The sequence below is a fragment of the Oncorhynchus mykiss genome, chromosome 5 (genome assembly GCF_013265735.2).
Source record: "Oncorhynchus mykiss isolate Arlee chromosome 5, USDA_OmykA_1.1, whole genome shotgun sequence".
In the NCBI taxonomy this organism is placed as follows: domain Eukaryota; kingdom Metazoa; phylum Chordata; class Actinopteri; order Salmoniformes; family Salmonidae; genus Oncorhynchus; species Oncorhynchus mykiss.
In genome coordinates this window covers 59,085,406-59,100,945 of record NC_048569.1, presented here as the reverse complement: position 1 = coordinate 59,100,945, position 15,540 = coordinate 59,085,406, and the positions used below count along the sequence as shown (strand labels likewise).

Here is a 15,540-nt window from a genome sequence, read left to right as displayed (position 1 = left end):
TTGTCCTTGATTATCTTTTTGGCCTTCCTGTGACATCGGGTGGTGTAGGTGTCTTGGAGGGCAGGTAGTTTGCCCCCGGTGATGCGTTGTGCAGACCTCACTACTAGAGGTCGACCAATTATGACTTTTCAACGCCGATACCGATTATTGGAGGACAAAAAAAGCCGTTACCGATTTTAAGCGGACAATTTTTATTTTTTACATTTCTTTAATTTTTTTTATTTTTATATATTTCTAATGACAATTACAACAATACTGAATGAACAATGAACACTTATTTTAACTTAAATAAAATCAATTTAGTCTCAAATAATGAAACATGTTCAATTTGGTTTAAATAATACAAATGGTGTTGGAGAAGAAAGTAAAAGTGCAATATGTGCCATGTAAAAAAAAAAAAAAAGAGCTAACGTTTAAGTTCCTTGCTCAGAACATGAGAACATATGAAAGCTGGTGGTTTCTTTTAACATGAATTTTCAATATTCCCAGGTAAGAAGTTTTAGGTTGTAGTTATTATAGGACTATTTCTCTCTATACCATTTGAATTTCATATACCTTTGACTATTGGATGTTCTAATAGGTACTTTAGTATTGCCAGCCTAATCTCGGGAGTTGATAGGCTTGAAGTCATAAACAGCTTGAAGCATTGCGAAGAGCTGCTGGCCAACTCTGTAAAGTGCTGTTTGAATGAATGCTTGAGCCTGGCTCGTTGCGAACTAATTTGCCAGAATTGTACGTAATTATGACATTGAAGGTTGTGCAATGTAACAGCAATATTTAGACTTACGGATGCCACCCGTTGGATAAAATACAGAACGGTTCCATATTTCACTGAAAGAATAAACGTTTTGTTTTTGAAATGATAGTTTTCGGATTTGACCATATTAATGACCTAAGGCTCGTATTTCTGTGTGATATTATAATTAAGTCTATGATTTGATAGTGCAGTCTGACTGAGAGGTGGTAGGCAGCAGCAGGCTCAAACTGCTGCATATTCCCTGACTCTGTTTCACAGAACGCAAGAGAAGTGACACAATTTCCCTAGTTAAAAGAAATTCATGTTAGCAGGCAATATTAACTAAATATGCAGGTTTAAAAAATATATACTTGTGTATTGATTTTAAGAAAGGTGTTGATGTTTATGGTTCAGTACACATTGGTGCAATGAGTGCTTTTTTTCGCGAACTTGATGATTGAGTCGGAGGTGTGCATGGCCACGCAGTCATGGGTGAACAGGGAATACAGGAGAGGGCTGAGAACGCACCCTTGTGGGGCCCCAGTGTTGAGGATCAGCGGGGTGGAGATGTTGTTTCCTACCCTCGCCACCTGGGGCCGTCCCGTCAAAGTCCAGGACCCAGTTGCAGAGGGCTGTGTCGAGACCCAGGATCTCGAGCTTAATGACGAGTTTGGAGGGTAATATGGTGTTGAATGCTGAGCTGTAGTTGATGAACAGCATTCTTACATAGGTATTCCTCTTGTCCAGGTGGGTTAGGGCAGTGTGATTGTGTCGTCTGTGGACCTATTGGGGCAGTAAGCAAATTGGAGTGGGTCTAGGGTGTCAGGTAGGGTGGAGGTGATATGATCCTTGACTAGTCTCTCAAAGCACTTCATGATTACGGAAGTGAGTGCTACTGGGCGATAGTCATTTAGCTCAGTTACCTTAGCTTTCTTGGGAACAGGAACAATGGTGGCCCTCTTGAAGCATGTGGGAACAGCAGACTGGGATAGGGATTGATTGAATATGTCCGTAAACACACCAGCCAGCTGGGCTGCGCATGCTCTGAGGCCTGAGGGCACACACTTAATATGTTGTGAAATCTGTTATGAATGTATTGCAATGTTTTGAAAATGTTTAACTGTGTTAATTTTGCTGGATCCCAGGAAGAGTAGCTGCTGCCGGGGATCCATAATAAATACGACTCTCAAACTAAAAGCATACTTTTTAGGACAAATCACTCAACGCTAAACCTTGGTTAGATCTATTACTGAATAATGTGGCTATTGAGCAAGTTGAGGAGACAACTGCTGGGTGCAACCCTAGATAGCAAGCTTTCATGGTCAAAACATATAGACTCAATGGTTGCTAAAATGGGGAGAAGTCGGTCGATAATAAAGCGCTGCTCTACCTTAACAGCACTATCAACAAGGCAGGTCCCACAGGCCGTAGTGTTGTCGCACCTGGACTACTGCCCAGTTATGTTGTCATGTGCAGCAAAGAAGGACGTTGGTAAATTTGCAGTTGGTCCAGAACAGCACTTATCGCACTTAGATGTACGCATCGCACTTAGATGTACGCGGATGGAATGTGTCAGTAACATGCATGTCAGTCTCTCCTGGCTCAAAGTTGAGGAGAGATTGACTGCATCACTATTGGCCTTTGTGCGAGGTGTTGTTGTTGAAGGTACCGAACTCTGTTCAAGCAATTGGTACTCATCTGGTACAACACAGACAGGCAACCAGAGTTCTCCTCACAGTCCCCAGGTCCAGAACAGAGGCTGGGAAACTAATCGTCTTAAATAAAGCCATGACTACATGTACCCCTCTGCCACCCCAGGTAGCTCAAGCTAGCAGAAAAACAGTTTTAAAAAACTGAAAAGAATATTTACTGTGGAAAGACCCAGCCATTTTATTAATCTTGTTGCGCTGTACTATGTATTAGACCTAGATATTGTGTATGTACTGATATTTAGACTGTGTGATGTTTTAAATGTATGTGTTTGTCCTTGACTAATAATGTTCTGTACTATGCATTATTTCATGTGGACCCCAGGAAGAGTAGCTGATGCTTTTGCAGTGGCTATAGGGGATCCTAATAAATAACAATATTTATTGGTCCTCACAGGTATACTAGTGCTAGAAATTGCCAGGGACCTTGCGATACGATATTATCACTTAGGTAACAATACGATATCTATTGTGATTCGATACTGTGATTTTATTGCAATTCAAAGTTCCAAACCTATTGCTCACCATATTTCTGCTGCAGAGCGACAAGCCATGAGAACTAGTTTTGATCATTTGCGGAAATAAAAGTGCTGAAAACAAATCTCAACAAGTCTCCCTATTTGAAAAGATGGAGAACAAGCTATGAAGGGAAAATACTGGAGTTTTGGTGCAGGTACAGCAAGCTATTGTCAAAAATAATATCTCTATGTATGTGTGTGTATAACTGTTGCATATGGACATTGACTTTGTGGACCTCCTTCCACTTTGAAGTCCTTATCCAGCATGTTTCTCTTTGAAAGGCACTTAGCTAGAGATCTTGCTAGTTAGTTCAGGATCAGACGGAAGTCATGACCTCCCTCTTCGTCTTTGTATTACGACATTCATAAAGAGGGCCTCGGTTTGTTTAGAGCTAGTGCCAACAATCAGAATGGTCATCTGCAGTAGCCTATGCTTGCCGTGCTGAGGTCTATTCAGTGCCAAAAAAGCGTCTCTTATGTAAAACATATTGCTTAATCTCTCAAAGGGTGTTATCAGCCGTTTTTCCCAGGCTGTAGGGCCATGCCACGGCTAATCCAGGAGCATGTGGCCTGACTTAGGGCTCCACGGCTGTTTGATCTCTACATTTTGTTTTTCTCTCCTCTATCAGTCCCTCTCTCTCTCTGCCTCCGGAGCTAGCCTACACGCATTTTATCTAGGGCTCTCCTTTACCTCCCAATCTGATTTCATCTCTAGTTCCCCTCTACCTTCTGGTCGGTGGATGAATGCCACCTCTAATGTCAACACCGTGGTCTTGTCTGTTATGAGATATACCGTTTGTGCGGTCTCCACTCAGGATGACTTGAGTCCCTCATCTTGACGCTGCGATTTTGGTAATAGCGGTCTCTGAGATTGATTGAGTCTTCACTGACTACTGCTTTGGACTATCGCTTAGAGTTAGGGACTCCTACCGCAGCTTAAGGTGAGTTTGACTGGGTGAATCATGTTGTTTTGACAGGTTGGGATTGAACCGAACGCTGCTCATAAAATAAATGGATATGGCAAGGAGCTCTTTCTTTATTTGCAGTTTGTAAAAAGCTTGGTTTCATTAACACATTCCTGCCATTTGTATTGGTTGTACAAACCTCTTTTTACTTCACCTCTAGCAAACTTGGGTCTTTTTTCACTTGTGTATAATCAATTCACTTCAATTCAACTTTATTTGCATCTGTTTAACAGATGAATGCTCATTTGAATGAATCTAATACCACAAAATGTACAGTCGAGGGACACATGAATATCAGCCATGGCTTACAGTGCCATGTCTGGTACTTGGCTCAGCAGAAGCTCTATCAGGAGGGAGGGGGGATGGGGTTCACACGCACTAAACAAAAGCAGATGCAGGGGGTCCAGGATCCTGACCTGAGAGCAGAGGGGCAGGTGAGCACGGAATAAGGCCACTGGTGGGGGTGATATACAACTGGATGTCAGCACTGCCGGGAACAAAGCCCAGCAACAATGCACTGTAAGTAGGAGGGGAAGTGATAAAGAAAGCATATTGAGCTGAGAGCACGACTACAACAAACACTTTTCCCTCTGAATTCTTCCATGAATTATGACAACCCGTCATTAGGTCATGGGTTATTGTTAGCTTTTCTATCCCAGTGTCCAAGAACAGGCGAGGGGCAAAAAAAGAGAAGGAACACAGTCTGTCTCATCCAAATTGCTGAGTTATTGGTTTTTGAAGGCGTGTTTATCCTGAAGTCGAGTCTTTCACTCAGGTTGTTGTGAAACGTATGCAGTCAGTCAACTATGTGGGTGGCTGAATTGCTGCTGCTGCCGAAGGCCTCCTTGATTCCAAAAAGATTGCTCAACCTCAGAGCGGTGTGTAAAAGCCTGACTGTCCACCGTTAACTGTTTTCATCCTGAGAGCAAACTTGCTCTGTGACATTTAAGAGAAAAGTGTTAAAGATGAAACAAACCTGCTACTCACTAATGCTTAGTTTTTTTCCAGTGGACCCTGGAACATGTCTTTTGATAGCTGGTTTCAACCTCAGAGTTTAGGCCAGTTCCTTTTTATATTACTGTCAATTTTACGCTCATGGACAAAATGACAGTTAAGAAATGACCCACAGGTACACTACAGGGTCCGTCTGTATGCTCTAGGCAGAAAGGTCAGTTGATGTCTTTTTGTGTGACTGATTGGCTGTGTCTTGTCTCCAATTTCACAGGTTAGAGTGGTTTGGTTTTGTGGGTAGCGCCTGGAGAAGTGGGTGGGTCCCCTCCTTCAGTAGCCGAGTGAACTCTCATCTTGTGGTCTCTTCTTGCCTCCAGGCTGGGAAATGTGTCATCGGGTGTTCCAATTATACGGCGGCATCTTCTCTGAAGGCCTTCCATGTGTTTGATCAGGTGCTTTATGAGACCTGGCCAAACCGGTGAACCGTATTTCAGGACAGGCCTGAAGAATGTCACACATATTTGTGTTATAACATTGCCCCAGACAGCTTTGTGAACTGATTTCACTCAGAACATTGTTGTTAGAAAACCAAGCTTTTTTTGAGCCCCTTGTAGAAAGGGCTTCTTGAAGTACGGCTACAGACTGCCTGTGGGACTGTGTCATTATTGGCCTGTTATACAACATTGACAGTGGTGCAGGTTTGTCGTGATGTGCGGAAGTCACTTAACCTTAACCCTACCTGCCTACCAGTCTCACATTTTAACAGGAAAATGTTTGGCACTGGCAAGTTCTTATTCTTCTCTCCAAGCCACATGTGGCGGGGCCAACTGTGGTCAACTGTGGTCAACTGATGGCCTTGTTCTCGTTCTCTACATAGCATAACCACGAACCAGAGACTATGCTAGGTAATCAAATGAAGACCAACAATGCAGGGTTTACCCGGCTGTGGAGAAGTCTAATAATATCTGCGGTCATATCTGACTGAGCCTACCAGGGGGTTCTGAACTGTAGCGTAGCTCACAAATAAATACAAGTTCTGTCAACCATGATGGTTCCAGCTGCGACTCTTTGAGCATTCAGAAACCGATGGTACATTTTCAAGAGTGCAATGACAAGTGTTATTTTTATTTTGACAATTGACAAGAATCTGAATCCAGGGATGTCTCAAACCTAAACTTACAAAATGACTGTCAAAATGCTCACCATTGTTCCTTCTGTTTTCAGTCTAAAGTCTCTTGTTTGACAGACTTCTTGATTTTCTTCAACAGGTCAAACTTTTGAATGTTCCCAACTACACATGCTATCAGCCAGTTGCCATATAGTCCCCCCTGGGTGTGTTTATACGTGGTAAGATTTTAGAGAAAGGGTTCAGAGCCTTTTGATCAAAGTGTCTAATGATGGTTCTCTCCTGTCTGTCTCCCAGGGGTCCAGGCTCGTGTCGTGAGAGGGAGAGCTACAGAGGGGAGGAGGAACGTCTGGGGGCGTCGCTGCCCGGGTTCTCAAGGTAACACCTGGATCTCTTCTGATATCTGTCATGGCTCTCTAGAGTATGTGTGCCAGTCTATGTAAATCTGTCTGACCATTGAGACTTTAGTTATGTCACTCTATTTGTACAACTCCCCCTACACTCTCACCTACCCACTCTGAAGTTATACAGTGCCTTCAGAAAGTATTCATAACCCTAGACTTTTTTCACACACAAGTTATTTTACAAGCCTGAATTAAAATGGATTCATATTTATTTATTTATTTTGAATTTTACCCCCTTTTCTCCCCAATTTCGTGGCATCCAATTGTTAGTAGTCTCATCGCTACAACTCCCATACGGGCTTGGGAGAGACGAAGGTCGAAAGCCATGCGTCATGCATCCTAAAATTGATTCATATTGAGATTTTGTGTCACTGGCCAACACACAATGCCCCATAATGTCAAAGTGGAATTTGTTTTTAGTAATGTGTACAAAAAAAAAAATTAGAAGCTGAAATGTTTTGAGTCAATAAGTATTCAACCCCTTTATTATGGCAAGCCTAAATAAGTTCAGGAGTAAACATTTGCTTAACGAGTCACATAAATTGCATGGACTCACTCTATGTGCAGTAATGCTGTTTAACATACTTTAATCATTTTTTATTACTTCCTCCTCTCTGACCCCGCACATACAATAATGTGTACGGTCCCTCAGTCGAGTCGTGAATTTCAAGCACCAATTCGACCACAAAGACCAGGGAGATTTTCCAACCCCTCACAAAGAAAGGCACCTATTGGTAGATAATTAGCAGATTTTCATGCAAATATTCTAGAATCCGCATAAAGAAAATATGCACAGTTTCCACCAACTGGACTTTACACCACAAAATCAGTGCGTGATGATGTAGTGCACAGAAAATGTACTTGTAAGTAAAATGTAAGTTTTTGTGTACTAAATACAAAACTAAAGTTCAATGTGTGTCCATTTGCCTTTTCAACTCTACTGATAGTTTTGTCTAAAAAAATGGTTGTGTTAAATAGCAAATGTGCCGAACAGCTCGCAGTTTGTGCGGTTTGTCTAATCTACACGAGATTATTATGGAGACGAGCGAGAATATTTTTTGGGGTCAAGTGGCAGTCCAGCATCGATCATGTCACCAGATTAAGACCCTCGATATTTATTGGAAAGGAGCATCAAGTTCATCACTGTGCACTATCACCACCCTCTGAAGTTCATCATCACTTCTTTCATCTGTAGCCTAATAAACTGCATGGTTTTCTGAGTTGTAGTGGGAGGACCACACACCATATAATTGACTCAAACTTGACTTTGATATGGTTATTATATCAATTATTTGCGCATAAAGGCATTTCCACAGCCATTTCAACATAATACATTTTACAGATACAAAAAGATCCCACCATGTCAAACAAACACCGAAACTTCCTGTTTCCATCACCCCTGTCATGATTATATATTTTTTTTAATACAACATGACTTTAATTGCATAAGAACTGAGGATGAGTACATGGTTATTGAATATCCCTTTGAGCATGGTGAAGTTATTAATTACACTTTTGATGGGTGTATCAATACAGCCAGTCAAAACAAACAGCCATTAAACAGTTTAATGGCTGTGATAATAGCAAACTGAGAATGGATCAACAACATTGTACTTACTCCACAATATTAACCTAAATGTTACAGTGAAAAGGAAGCCTGTACAGAATAAAAAATATTCCATAATGTGCATCCTGTTAGCAATAAGGCACTAAAGTAAAACTGCAAAAAATGTGGTAAAGAAATTAACTTTGTCCTGAATACAAAGCGTTATGTTTGGGGAAAATCCAACACAACACATCAGAGTACCACTGTTCATATTTTCAAGCATGGTGGTGGCTGCAGTATGTCATTGGCAAGGACTAGGGAGTTTAGAATAAAAAAAAACAGAATAGAGCTAAGCACAGGCTAAATCCTAGAGGAAAGCCTGGTTGTCAGCTTTCCAACACACTGGGAGACAAGGGGAGGTCACAGTTCAGTTTGTAAACTTGTTTACATGGCTGACTTACTGCAAATTGAGAAATTATGTGACTATAATAACTCAACAGAAAGAAGAAACCGTATTATGAGTCCAAGATCAATGATATAAAGAATGCATATTTTTGGGGGTACTTTAAATGAAATTATAGGCAGAAAAATGAATTCGACATCTTTTGTTGAATCAGATGGCTTATTCATCACAACCATGATGTTGCCAATTATTTACATTTCTTAATTGGCAAAGTGGGCAATAATAAACAGTTAGCCATGTATATAAAAAAAAAAATAATAATAATGAAGGAAAGCATTGCAAGTTTGAATTTTGTAAAGTTAGTGTGGGAGAGGTGGAAAAATTGTTATTGACCAATAACGACAAACCTCCTGGCATTGACAACTGAGGATGGTAGCTGACTCTCTAGCCACTCCTTTATGTCATATATTTAGGAAAGTCTTTGTCCTCAGGCCTTGAGGGATGCCAAAGTCATTCCGCTACTCAAGTGGTAAAGCGGCATTTACTGTTTCTAACAGAAGACCTATCAGCTTGCTTACAGCTCTCAGCGATATGTTGGAAAAATTGTTTGACCAAATACAATACTACTTTTCTGTAAACAAATAAACACTTTCAGCCTGCTTATATAGACACAAATGACTGATAATTGGTTGAAAGAAATTGATAATACGAAGATTGTGGGATCTGTACTGTTAGATTTCATTGCAGCCTTTTGATATTATTGACCATAACCTGTTATGTTAACTTATGTGTTATGGCAGATGTTGAAAAGCCATATGGTGGATTCAGCGCTATCTAATAGAACTCGGGGGGTTTTCTTTCATGGAAGCTGGCCCAGAGCAGAGCGGCATGTCATGCTCTTCATTGTAATCAGAGGGCTAATATTAATACTATGCATGCCAGTCTCTCTTGCCTAAGAGTTGTGGAAAGACTGAGTCACTTGTTTTTATAAGAAACATTGTGTTGGAGATTCCATATTGTTTGCATAGTCAACTTACACGTGGGCACTGATACACACACTTACCCCACTGGACATGCCACCATGGGTCTTTTCACAGTCCCCAGGTTCAGAACAAATTCAAGGAAACGTACAGTATTATACAGGGCCATGAGTGCATGGAACTCCCATCTTATATAGCGCAAGTAAACAGCAAAAACAAATAAAGCAACACCTCTCCCCCTTGTGACCTATTTGTTGTGTTTATGTACTGACATGTACGTGTAACTGAGATGCGCGTGCGCACACACACACTCCATGTTTTTAAATGTATGTAAATTGTGAAGTCTTTTATAAGATTAAATCATGACATGAACGTTTGATTCTTATTGAAGAGATGGTCCGGACAGGCTAGGCCTACTTCAGCGAACTCACACAAGCACACCCCCGTAAAAGCACCCGTCAATCAATCATGTCAGACACGAGCAAATATTTCTCCTTTCAACTTTGTGCATGACACAAGAATTTTTCCAACAATTGTTTAGAGATTATTTCACTTATACTGTATCACAATTCCAGTGGGTCAGAGTTTACATACACTAAGTTGACTGTGCCTTTAAACAGCTTGGAAAATTCCAGAAAATGAAGTCATGGCTTCAGAAGCTTCTGATAGGCTAATTGACATAATTTGAGTCAATTGGAGGTGTACCTGTGGATGCATTTCAATGCCTACCTTCAAACTCAGTGCCTCTTTGCTTGACATCATGGGAAAAGCCAAAGAAATCAGCCAAGACCTAAAATTGTAGACCTTCGCAAGTCTGGTTCATCCTTGGGAGCAATTTCCAAATGCCTGAAGGTACCACGTTCATCTGTACAAACAATAGTACGCAAGTATAAACACCATGGGACCACACAGCCGTCATACCGCTCAGGAAGGAGACGCGTTCTGTCTCCTATAGGTGAACGTACTTTGGTGCGAAAAGTGCAAATCAATCCCAGAACGACAGCAAAGGACTTTGTGAAGATGCTGGAGGAAACAGGTACAAAAGTATCTATATCCACAGTAAAACGAGTCCTATATCGATATAACCTGAAAGGCCGCTCAGAAGCCACTGCTCCAAAACGGCCATAAAAAAGCCAGACTACGGTTTGCAACTGCACATGGGAACTAAGATCATACTTTTTAGAGAAATGTCCTCTGGTCTGATGAAACAAAAATAGAACTGTTTGGCCATAATGACCATTGTTTTGTTTGGAGGAAAAAGGGGGAGGCTTGCAAGCCGAAGAACACCATCCCAACCCTGAAGCACACCACCCCAACCCTGAAGCACGGGGGTGGCAGCAACATGTTGTGGGGGTGCTTTGCTGCAGGAGAGACAGGTGTACTTCACAAAATAGATGGCATCATGAGGCAGAAAAATTGTGGATATGGGTCTTCCAAATGGACAATGACCTCAAGCAACTTATTGTGGGAAGCTTGTGGAAAGCTACCCAAAACGTTTGACCCAAGTTAAACTATTTAAAAGGCAATGCTACCAAATACTAGTTGAGTGTATGTAAACGTTTGACCCACTGGGAATGTGATGAAAGAAATAAATAAAACCTGAAATCATTCTCTCAACTATTATTCTGACATTTCACATTCTTAAAATAAAGTGGCGATCCTAACTGACTTACGACAGGGAATTTCTACTCGGATTAAATGTCAGGAATTGTGAAAACTGAGTTTAAATGTATTTGTCTATGTAAACTTACACCTTCAACTGTACAAGGTATCTGTACACTGCTTCAAATTAGTGGTTTCAGCTATTTCAGCCACACCCTTTCTTGACAGGTGTATAAAATTGAGCACACAGCCATTCACTTTCCATAGACATGTTGGCAGCATAATGGCCTATTGAAGAGCTCAGTGACTTTCAACATGGCAACGTCATAGGATGCCACCTTTCCAATAAGTCAGTTTGTCAATTTCTGCCTCGCTAGAGCTGCCCCGATCAACTGCAAGTGCTGTTCTTGTGAAGTGGAAACATATAGGAGCAATGGCTTAGCTGCAAAGTGTTAGGCCACACAAGCTCACAGAACGGGACCTCTGAAGCGTGTAAAAATCATCTGTCCTCGGTTGCAACACTCATTGCAGAGTTCCAAACTGCCTCTGAAAGCAACTTCAGCACAAGAACTGTTCGTCTAGAGCTTCATGAAATGGGTTTCCGTGGCCGAGCAGCTGCACACAAGCTAAAGATCACCAAGCGCAATGCCATACGTCAACTGGAGTGGTGTAAAGCTCGCTGCCATTGCACTCTGGAGCAGTGGAAACGCGTTCTCTGGAGTGATAAATCACGCTTAACCATCTTGGCAGTCTGACAGATGAACCTGGGTTTGGCGGATACCATGAGAAACTACCTGCCTTAATGCATGGTGCCAACTATAAAGTTTGGAGGAGAAATAATGATCTAAGGCTGTTTGTTTTTCATGGTTCTGGCTTGGCCCCTTAGTTCCAGTTAAGGGAAATATTAATGCTACAGCATACAATGACATTCTAGACTATTCTGTGCTTCCAGCTTTGTGGCAACAATTTGGGGTTAGGCCCTTTCCTGTTTCAGCATGACAATGTCCTCACTAATGCGCTTGTGGCTGAATGGAAGCAAGTCCCTGCTACAATGTTCCAACATCTAGTGGAAAGCCTTCCCAGAAGAGTGGAGGCTGTTATAGCAGCAAAGGGGGGACCTACTCCATATTAATGATTTTGAAATTAATTGTTTGATTGAGTAGGTATCCACAGACTTTTGGTAATGTAGTTAATTTCATGGGAAAATGTTTAAACACTGTATTTCACCACTGCTTTCCCTTAGTTAAACCACATAAGAGAGCAGTAGATGGATTCTGAAAACCTTGGTTTACAACTGGTCTTAAAAAATCCTCAGTTAAAAAAATAACATTCAAGTTGTATGAAAAGTTGGTCACAAATCCCTATCCCCTGAATTCTGCAAATTTACAAAAAGTATAACACATTTTACTCGCCTACGTCAAATTTCCCCCCAAAATATTTTACTACTGTGAAGCATGGGGGTGGAAACATCATGCTTTGGGGCTGTTTTTCTGCAAAGGGACCAGGACGACTGATCCGTATAAAGGAAAGGAAAGAATGAATGGGGCCATGTATCGTGAGATTTTGAGTGAAAACCTCCTTCCATCAGCAAGGGCATTGAAGATGAAACGTGGCTGGGTCTTTCAGCATGACAATGATCCCAAACACACCGCCCGGGCAACGAAGGAGTGGCTTCAGATCTCCAGATCTCAACCCCATAGAAAATCTTTGGAGGGAGTTGAAAGTCCGTGTTGCCCAGCAACAGCCCCAAAACATTACTGCTCTAGAGGAGATCTGCATGGAGGAATGGGCCAAAATACCAGCAACAGTGTGTGAAAACCTTGTGAAGACTTACAGAAAACGTTTGACCTCTGTCATTGCCAACAAAGGGTATATAACAAAGTATTGAGAAACTTTTGTTATTGACCAAATACTTTTTTTCCACCATAATTTGCAAATACATTCATTCAAAATCCTACTATGATTTTCTGGATTTTTTTTTTTCTTCTCATTTTGTCTGTCATAGTTGAAGTGTACCTATGATGGAAATTACAGGCCTCATCTTTTTAAGTGGGAGAACTTGCACAATTGGTGGCTGACTAAATACTTTTTTGCCCCACTGTACATCTTCCCCAAATCAATGCAAACTGGTATTGTTCCTGAAGATGAAATTGCCAAAGTTATCCTACCTCTATAAATCTGGGGATCCCAGTTCTTTTACAAATTATCGGCCAATATCTGTATTACCACGTTTTTCTAAAATCCTGGAAAAATTGGTGTATAAGAGAATGTTGAAACATTTAAATTAACTATGTATCCTATATGAGCACCAATATGGTTTTTGTCAACTAGTCCACAGATGTGGCTCTTTTGTGGAAACGTCATAAAATAGGCCTACCTGATTACTTCTTATCAGTGCTGGACTTGGACTGAATTAGGTTCCGGTACGCATTTTGGGTGCTAGTATTGTTTTATATTGAGGTGCAGGAGCTCCACAATACTTTTGAGCTAATATTCTACATAACAGGAACAGAAGCTCAAGCAGTAGAAAATTAGGTGCCGGTACTTAGCTCAGGTGAGCTCCTGCCCAAGTCGAGCACTGCTTATTATCGCTTACGCAAATAGTCTACAGCTGTGTCTGTCCCGAGCTCACTGACCCGGGAATATAAGGTTTGCTAGCGCAAGCTTCAGGCCAGACCCAAGTAGATAGTTGATGCAATGTTTCAAGTTCGTTGCAGACAGGCTATCAAATCAAATCAAATGTATTTATATAGCCCTTCGTACATCAGCTGATATCTCAAAGTGCTGTACAGAAACGCAGCCTAAAACCCCAAACGGCAAGCAATGCAGGTGTAGAAGCACGGTGGCTAGGAGAAACTCCCTAGAAAGGCCAAAACCTAGGAAGAAACCTAGAGAGGAACCAGGCTATGTGGGGTGGCCAGTCCTCTTCTGGCTGTGCCGGGTGGAGATTATAACAGAACATGGCCAAGATGTTCAAATGTTCATAAATGACCAGCATGGTCAAAAAATAATAATTACAGGCAGAACCATTGAAACTGGAGCAGCAGCACGGCCAGGTGGACGGGGGACAGCAAGGAGTCATCATGTCAGGTAGTCCTGAGGCATGGTCCTCCGAGAGAGAGAAAGAGAGATTTAGAGAGAGCATACTTAAATTCACACAGGACACCGGATAGGACAGGAGAAGTACTCCAGATATAACAAACTGACCCTAGCCCCCCGACACACAAACTACTGCAGCATAAATACTGGAGGCTGAGACAGGAGGGGTCAGGAGACACTGTGGCCCCATCCGAGGACACCCCCGGACAGGGCCAAACAGGAAGGATATAACCCCACCCACTTTGCCAAAGCACAGCCCCCACACCACTAGAGGGATATCTTCAACCGCCAACTTACCATCCTGAGACAAGGCCAAGTATAGCCCACAAAGATCTCCGCCACAGCACAACCCAAGGGGGGGCGCCAACCCAGACAGGAAGATAACATCAGTGACTCAACCCACTCAAGTGACGCACCCCTCCTAGGGACGGTATGAAAGAGCCCTAGTAAGCCAGTGACTCAGCCCCTGTAATAGGGTTAGAGGCAGAGAATCCCAGTGGAAAGAGGGGAACCGGCCAGGCAGAGACCGCAAGGGCGGTTCGTTGCTCCAGAGCCTTTCCGTTCACCTTCACACTCCTGGGCCAGACCACACTCAATCATATGACCCACTGAAGAGATGAGTCTTCATTAAAGACTTAAAGGTTGAGACCGAGTTTGCGTCTCTCACATGGGTAGGCAGACCATTCCATAAAAATGGAGCTCTATAGGAGAAAGCCCTGCCTCCAGCTGTTTGCTTAGAAATTCTAGGGACAATTAGGAGGCCTGCGTCTTGTGACCGTAGCGTAGGTGTAGGTATGTACGGCAGAACCAAATCAGAGAGATAGGTAGGAGCAAGCCCATGTAATGCTTTGTAGGTTACCAGTAAAACCTTGAAATCAGCCCTTGCCTTAACAGGAAGCCAGTGTAGGGAGGCTAGCACTGGAGTAATATGATACATTTTTTGGGTTCTAGTCAGGATTCTAGCAGCCATATTTGGCACTAACTGAAGTTTATTTAGTGCTTTATCCGGGTAGCCGGAAAGTAGAGCATTGCAGTAGTCTAACCTAGAAGTGACAAAAGCATGGATTAATTTTTCTGCATTTTTGGACAGAAAGTTTCTGATTTTTGCAATGTTACGAGTAGCCAATGTGATTTCTAGGATATTTATTTTGATCAGGTTATTTTCAATCTGCAGGCTGCAATGTTTTTATTTGTTGGCCTTTTACATAGTTTTTAGGTTTATCATTTTCATTTAGATTTTGATAGAATTTTGATTAACCACATGACAATGATTTTGAGATATGAAGAAGTTATTTTGAATTAAATAAAACGGTTTCACAAAAATGTGCATATGAAAAATTTAACTGGCACACAGATCGGTAGAAATGGTAAGATAAATTGTGCCGACTCCTTGTTTGGCATATTACCGGCAACTTCAGGAGAGTAACAGGCTGACTACACAGCTCGCTTCATGTTCGCAAGCGTTGAAAAATAAATGTAGGAATCTATGTTGTTCAATTAT

At 41.8% G+C, this 15,540-nt stretch overlaps 1 protein-coding gene across 4 annotated transcripts in view; it reads left to right on the top strand.

Annotated features, from left to right (window-relative positions):
• Window positions 1-15,540, top strand: part of atp13a3 (ATPase 13A3) — a 59,986-nt gene that overhangs the window by 14,160 nt on the left and 30,286 nt on the right. For all 4 annotated transcript variants that reach the window (XM_036977977.1, XM_021603569.2, XM_036977976.1 and 1 more), the window contains exon 2: window positions 6,303-6,383. The gene's annotated coding sequence lies outside the window, so the exon portion shown is untranslated. The remainder of the gene's footprint in view (window positions 1-6,302; window positions 6,384-15,540) is intronic.